The sequence below is a fragment of the Xiphophorus couchianus genome, chromosome 3 (genome assembly GCF_001444195.1).
Source record: "Xiphophorus couchianus chromosome 3, X_couchianus-1.0, whole genome shotgun sequence".
In the NCBI taxonomy this organism is placed as follows: Eukaryota; Metazoa; Chordata; class Actinopteri; order Cyprinodontiformes; family Poeciliidae; genus Xiphophorus; species Xiphophorus couchianus.
In genome coordinates this window covers 6,966,558-6,973,752 of record NC_040230.1, presented here as the reverse complement: position 1 = coordinate 6,973,752, position 7,195 = coordinate 6,966,558, and positions in this window count along the sequence as shown.

Below are 7,195 nucleotides of genomic sequence, written 5' to 3'. Positions count from 1 at the left end.
TGTCACTTTTGTTGTTATCAAAGTAGTACCACAAAATATTGTGATAAAATTTCACCCCTAACTTGTCTAATAATTGATTTTGTCTGATGATATTCATTTTGTTCTGCCTGTTATCTAACAAACTAAACTAAAAACAATTTAATAATTATCTGCAGTTAGGACACCTACAGTGTCCTGGGTTTGGATATTATAGTTTTGTTGTTTCGTTGCATTGTGGCAGCAGATTTTGAGAAAATATGTTGATATTTTGGTATTTGGAAAGTTTATTCTCCTTGCTCCAGAATACAACAGGTCTCTTTAAATTGTTAAGACATAACAATTTCTCTAGACTTTCTTTAATCTTCAAAATATAAAAAAAAAGTAAACCATAAAAGACGTTCCATCTTTGCAAACTAATATTAAGCAGATTTTCATGTTGGGAAGTTTATTAACCTGTCAGCTGAAACATTTTTAAACTCCCTGCTGGAAATCATCAGTTTCCACCAAAGTGTGTGCATGTAACATGCCTTTAGTTGTTCCTGCTCCCTGACTGCCTGCCACAACAATCCATGTTATATATTCTGTGCCATTGTGCTTCTTCTGTTGGAAAGTCTGTGACAGGCATTGTGCCGTTTTGAGGCAATAACGGAGAGCTGGAGATGGTGTGAACGAGCAGCTGTGGCAATATTTCCAATATTTACTCTCCTCCTCTGAATGCAGTTGCTCGGGCCTTTGAGGAGCAATCAAACATCCGGAGATGGTCGCAAGATTCTCCCTTTAAGCCACAAGGTTTTATTTGAGAAAGAATACCTTCTGTTCATAGGATTTGCAGCCATTTCATTTGAATCCATCTGTTTTTAAGGTGAAAAACAGAAGAGGGGGAGTGATAAAAAAAAACAACAACAGATAAAAGCGTTTCATTGAACTGAGCGTGTTTGTGCATCATATTGTGCTTTATGTAATGTAGGTCAGTGTTCTGCACAGCACCAGATAAGACGCAGGGAACAAGTGTTGTGTGTACTTACAAGCAAATATCTGTCAAAATAGCAATTGACAAATCTACAAGAGCCTTCCCTCTCTCTCTTGCGCTCTCTCTTTTTCCTTTTTTTTTTTTTTTTGGCTGGAGAAGTGCTTCCTTCGTCATTAGCATTTTGGAAAAAAGGGCCAGAGATTTGGGCCTATCTGCCTCCACTCGCTGCCGCAAAGCCAGTCTGGCCCAGGTTGTTATCTGTACACTACAGAGGTGCAGCTGTTTAGCAAATGGATTTGCAGATTTTTAAAGGGAGATGAGGAGTAAAAAAGAAAAAAAAAAAAGAGGGGGAAGAATCAGGTATTCAGAGTAACGTTCCCCAAACTGGCATTTTGTGCTCATCCTTGTGTGTCTATGTGTGGAGATGCGTGTGCATGAAAGTGATTCCTTATAAATCTTTACCTCCTGTTTTCTGAAGCCCACATTATTTTGGGAAATGGCCCTAAACATAAAAAAAAGCATGAAAAATGCTTATTCTCTCTTTCTGTACATTCCTTTATTCAGTTTCCAGACTCCTGAGGGGCCTTTTCTTCCCCCAGCGCGGGCGCCGTCACCGCTCCCATTGCCTAACTGGACCCGGCGATGCTGGGAGCCGAAGGAGGAACGAATGGGGCGCTTTAGGTGGAGTAGGATGCTGCTGCTGCTGTGTTCAGCTCTGCACTGGCATGAGCATCTCTTTTGTCTAGCTCAGTCACAGAAAGCCTCGTGCGCACGTGGAGGAATCCTGGCTGGATCAAGGGCCCCCATGGGAGCTAGAAAAGGGCCCCAAGCCATTGGAGACTCTGAGGGTGGTTGGCTTTCTTAAGTAGGGGAATGTACATTATGCAGACACACACATCGTTACACACCTCTCTAAACACACATCACTTTGTTTTCTCCTTCATGAAGGCCATTCAACTCTAAATCAGCTGAGGTGTTTTGATAAAGTTATTTGTGTTTTTCAGAGTTACTCAATTACATTTACTTGAGTACATTTAATTGTACTTTTTAGGACTATTATGAAGTATTTCTACTCTTCAGTAAAATTTCTGGATTTTCTACCTACTGAATGAAAAACAAACATATTTTAACCAAAAATTCACCAGACACAGACACACACCGGCGGTTTTTGTTAAAGTTTTCTCAGTTTTTTATTGGAAAAAAATGTTTTGGATTTTTTTTTTTATTTTGGCTGATTGTCATTTTTTTACTTATATGACTTACCGGTATTTTCATTTCCGTCCTTAAAATAACAACATTTCCACTTAACTTTATATTTTGGTCTGTCTGATGATTTAATTTTTAAATATTAGAGAATTGATAATTTGATCAGTTACTCAGTTCTTGAGTAGACGTTCTACTGTTACTTGAGAAATTTATTGGACTTTTTACTTTTACTAGAATAAAAATATGTTAAAGTGGTGCTACTTTTCCTTGAGTATGACTTTTGCCCACCTTTGGTGTTTTCCACCTCTGCAAACAATTACAAACTGAAGATTTTAAAAACTCAGGATTTAAATTTCCAGAAGCAATTTTGAGCGGTCACTTCAGCTTACAGCTGTAACAGTTTCCTATTTTAAGTTATACGAGTCTAAATGTAAGAAATGTAGCAGAATTTTTGAAGCATCAACTCCTCTAATGTCTCAGAAGGATGTAAGTCACTTTTGATGTGTCCCGAGTTTGAATAGAGCATATAAGTTGGGATCAAGAGCGTGGAATTCACAGTGTTCTGCTGTTTCAGGAATGAGAAGGTTACTTCTGACTTTTGCTATTTTTGCTTCTCAACAAGATCAGCTGATTATTTGAGAACCAACTTTAAATGTGCTTTAAATGATCAGATAACCAATTGATTAAATTATTAGGAAATGAGAAGCGCAGATAGCAGAATATAACGTGACGTTAAGAAATGTTGTCACTCTGTCATTGCATCTGTTTTGCAGCAAAGGCACATGGTAAACATAAATTAAGTTTGCAGCTTTTTGTCCTTAGCAGCTTGTTTTATCTATTCCTAAGATTATTAACGCACAAAGCACAAAGTAATGAAAAATACAACAAAAGAAACAAATGTACAACATGTTTTTGGATTTAAATCTAACAAAAAATTCAATAATTGAAAAGTTATTTGCATTCATGCATCAAAGCATTTGTCCTTTATCTTGAAGTGACTTTCTACTATAGCATCAGAGCATACACTATTTATTGATGCATTTACAGTCCAAAAGGTGGAAGTTTTATTCTTTATAATCAAGAATCAATTTCCAATTTTTCAACATTCAACAAGCCAATCATGAGTCCAGTCAGTTTAAAATAAGGATGATCTAACTATGTAGCACATTTTAAACTCCTACAGCATATTAGATTAACATGTAAAATTTAAATAAAATTTAATTGAAAGAGGAGAGTGTATTGTGACTACTTGACAGTTTCCCAGCAGACAGCCTTTGACACCCTTCACTAGGAAATGGAACCACAAAAAACACTGAAAAAACCCACAAATGAAGAGATTTGTTGAGATGCCAGTTCCATTTTCCAGCAAGATTTTGCACCTGTACATTCTGTCAAAAAGTATTGTTTTAATAACAACTGTATGATTATAGTTTACTGCTCAGAAAACTGGCTTATTCTAAACCTCAGAGAATCTATGGAGGTCATAGGAAGATGAGAAACACCTGAACCGACAACGCAGGTGAGCTGAAGGCCGCTATTAAAGCAACAGGCCTCCTTAACGCCTCAGATTTTCCTCAGGGTGGTGATATCCATGCGGTTCTGGGAAGATGCTCTTTTAAATTTTTTTCTTCTATTGTGTAATATTCAAATTGCACAAGAGGTTGAATTTTCTGTTGATCAAATTTACAAGAGATAAATGGTTGAAATGTGTGTTATGAATCAAAACAAAATCATGAATTTAAATTTTTGGACTGTATTGCTGTAATAAATAAACTGCCTGTAACTGAACCAAATCAGAACACAATGTTTTTATGATTTTTCTAATTTATTTATGCATCCTTGATGCAGGACCTATTAAATATGACTTCATTTTTGTGTTTATTGTTTCTCTTATTTTGTTCTTGAAGCACACCTGATGTGCAGAAACACATCCACACAAACACACATTCACACCTTATGCTGCAGCCTCAGGCTCTACCAGGAGGTGTCGTAGGATAAACCACCGCAAGGCGGATTTCGCTTTCTGCAGGGAGACAAGTGTCTCTGACGCTCAAATAGATTGGTTAAACTATTATATTTTCTCATTTCTAGACAACATAGGTTGCTCTCACTTTTGGAGAAATATCTATGATAATCAGGAAACCAAAGTATAAAAAATGCCTGCATAAAATATGAACTCAATTTGTTCCAGTTTCAACTCAAAATCAGTGGTAAATGTTGTAAATTCTGTTTCTTACATCGTGTTTATTAAGATATGTCTAATCTTTATTGAGCATAAAATGGTATGCACATTTTTAAGTTTATTAAAGGAGATTTTTTTATGAGGAATGAATATTGTACCAGCTGTACCAGCAACAGTAAATCAATCCCTGCATGTAAGTTATTCATGCTGTCTCGCAGCCTTCCCACTCATTCATTCTACTTAACATGCCCAGAGTTTGTCGGCGGCAGGAATTTGTCCCACTCTGGTTTTATGGATGAATTCTGAGTCCTGTTTTTCTGCTGCAACAGAACCTAAAGATTATTTCATCTTATAGCAGTTAACTCCCCGTATCAAGAATGTAAAGTTATTTTAAGACTGCATTTTTAGTTGATTTCATCTGTAATTCAGCAAACATCCTGCCTCCGGTGTTGTGGAAGTTCACGAGAACAAATTCCAAGTTCAGCTCATAAAGATTAAAACTGAATAATTCATGTTTATAGTTCACAACCTGAAAACTCTGGAGTTAACTTCACTTGCTCCAACGTGAACTAATCCATGCTAATTTATCTACTTTTAAAGAAATACATCCGGCTACAATAACAAAATAAATATTGTTGCTGTTTTGCAAATGTGAAATAAAAAACACCTTTGTGAGCAGAAATGAGAGACATGAGGATAATAAGAAGAAAATGTTGTCTAAGTAGGAACATCATCCAGCGTTTAAGGCAATATAAAAACAGAGGAAGTGAAATAAAGAGCTTCAAAGTTGCGGATTAAAGATGCTTTACGAAAAATGTTTGAGGGTAGATCACAGATTTTGCATAGTAGCATCAGTTTAAGATTATTAAACCCCGTAACATTTTACTATTTAACTTATCATAAACATTAAAACTAAAAAAATATAAATTTTTCGGTAACACTTTATTTGACGGGTGTGAATAAGACTGTCATGACACCGTCATAAACATGATATAACACCTGTCATAAACATGAGTAAGTCTTCATGAATATTTATGACTGTTGTCGTAAAGTGTCATTCGGTAAATTATCACACTTTTAATACAAAGTTGACATTATTTAAAATGTCTTTATTACGACAACTTGACATTAACCAAGAAATCATGATCTCACATAAATTTGCTATAAAAGTATTACTGATTAAACTTTTAAAATTATGTGGCTTTATGTTATTAAAACTTAAGTTTAATCAGTAATACTTTTATAACAAATTTATGTCAAATCATGATTTCTTGGTTAATGTCAAGTTGTCGTAACAAAGACATTTTGAATAATGTCAACTTTGTATTAAAAGTGTCATAATTTACCGAATGACACTTTACGACAACAGTCATAAATATTCATGAAGACTTATTCATGTTCATGACAGGTGTTATATCATGTTTATGACGGTTTCATGACAAAAGCAATAGAAAACTTGCGTGAGTTTGAACAGACAGACGTTTTTAGTGCTAATACTGCCCTGCAGCGCATGCTGTCCTGAGCAGAGAGTCAAAAAACTGCCTCTTTGCTCAGGTGTTGAAAGTAAAATGCTCTCAAATCTGTTTTTGAACCACTTTTTTTTTGTAGATGTATGTTGCATGTTATCTACTGAGAAGGAAATTAAGAGAAATTCTGCTTGATCCAGGGATTTTAAAGCTTTCTATACTGGTAATTCACTATCATGTTGGATTATCTAAAAGTTTGTAAAGAAAACCAACTTTAAAAAGTTTTGATAGAGTTCAGGTAGTTATATTTGCTCTGGTTCTGACCAGCATTATTATTATTATTATTATTATTATTATTATCATTATTATTATTATTCTTTGTGCCGACGCAGAATTTTACATTATTGAGCTGTAAGGTGATGTAAGCAGCTGAAAGTGTCACTTTTCTACAAGTAATCCAAATCTGTGTCCAAAACTAGAAAGATTTCTGCTGCAAAACGTTATTCTGAGGACACCGTCTGTCATGCCACTCAAACTTTACGAGTTCATTTGCAGTTAGTTTTGCACAACACACCGTTTTACCCCAAAAGGTCCCTTCAAGCTAATGCTACACATGTGGTGGATGGGAGAATTTGTGGCTCATGCATTGAGAAAAAACACAAGTCTATGCTGCAGTTAATTATAATTTGTGAAACAACGCATGGAGAACGTCTGGAGTGAGCAGTTATGGATCATTTAAATAAAGTTACCCATGGACATAATCAGTACACATTTTAAACTAACAGGGGAGCAAAAAAAAATCTATAAACTATGAAGAAAACAGAGTTTTGTTTGAGACGATTTGCATTTCTGCACAACAGACACCAATCTGAGATCATTTTAATGGTTTGGCTGCTAGTTATCTGGCTTAACCATGATGAACTATCATCTTATGTACTTTCACATAGCTCATCCATTTCACCTGCATAGCTGGATGTTTGGGGAAAGAGTGCTCACTCTGTTCTTTTTCTTTGCAAAAAATAAAGTCCAAGAAATCTGTTTAGTAAAATTCATCTGGACATTTGTCTTGAGCCAGAAAAGAGTTTAAAATGTTCCATCTAATTTGAAAAATAGCTCAAAGTAAGACAGACAGACAGACAAACAGAGAGAGATAAGGTTTATGTTTAAAGTTTTCTTTGACTTTCGTCTTTCTGGTTCCGTTTAGCAGACGCGCATTGACAGACTTCTACGTTCCGTCATTTGTTATGCAGTTTCCGTCAACCTCCCTGAAGTGTTTATCTGCAGAAACACCTTCGACCTTTGGCTTCGAAGCTCTAAAAAGTCAAAGTGATTATTTAACTCCTGGGTGCCTCTCAACAATTACCAGCACACAGGTTGATTAATGACAGATGA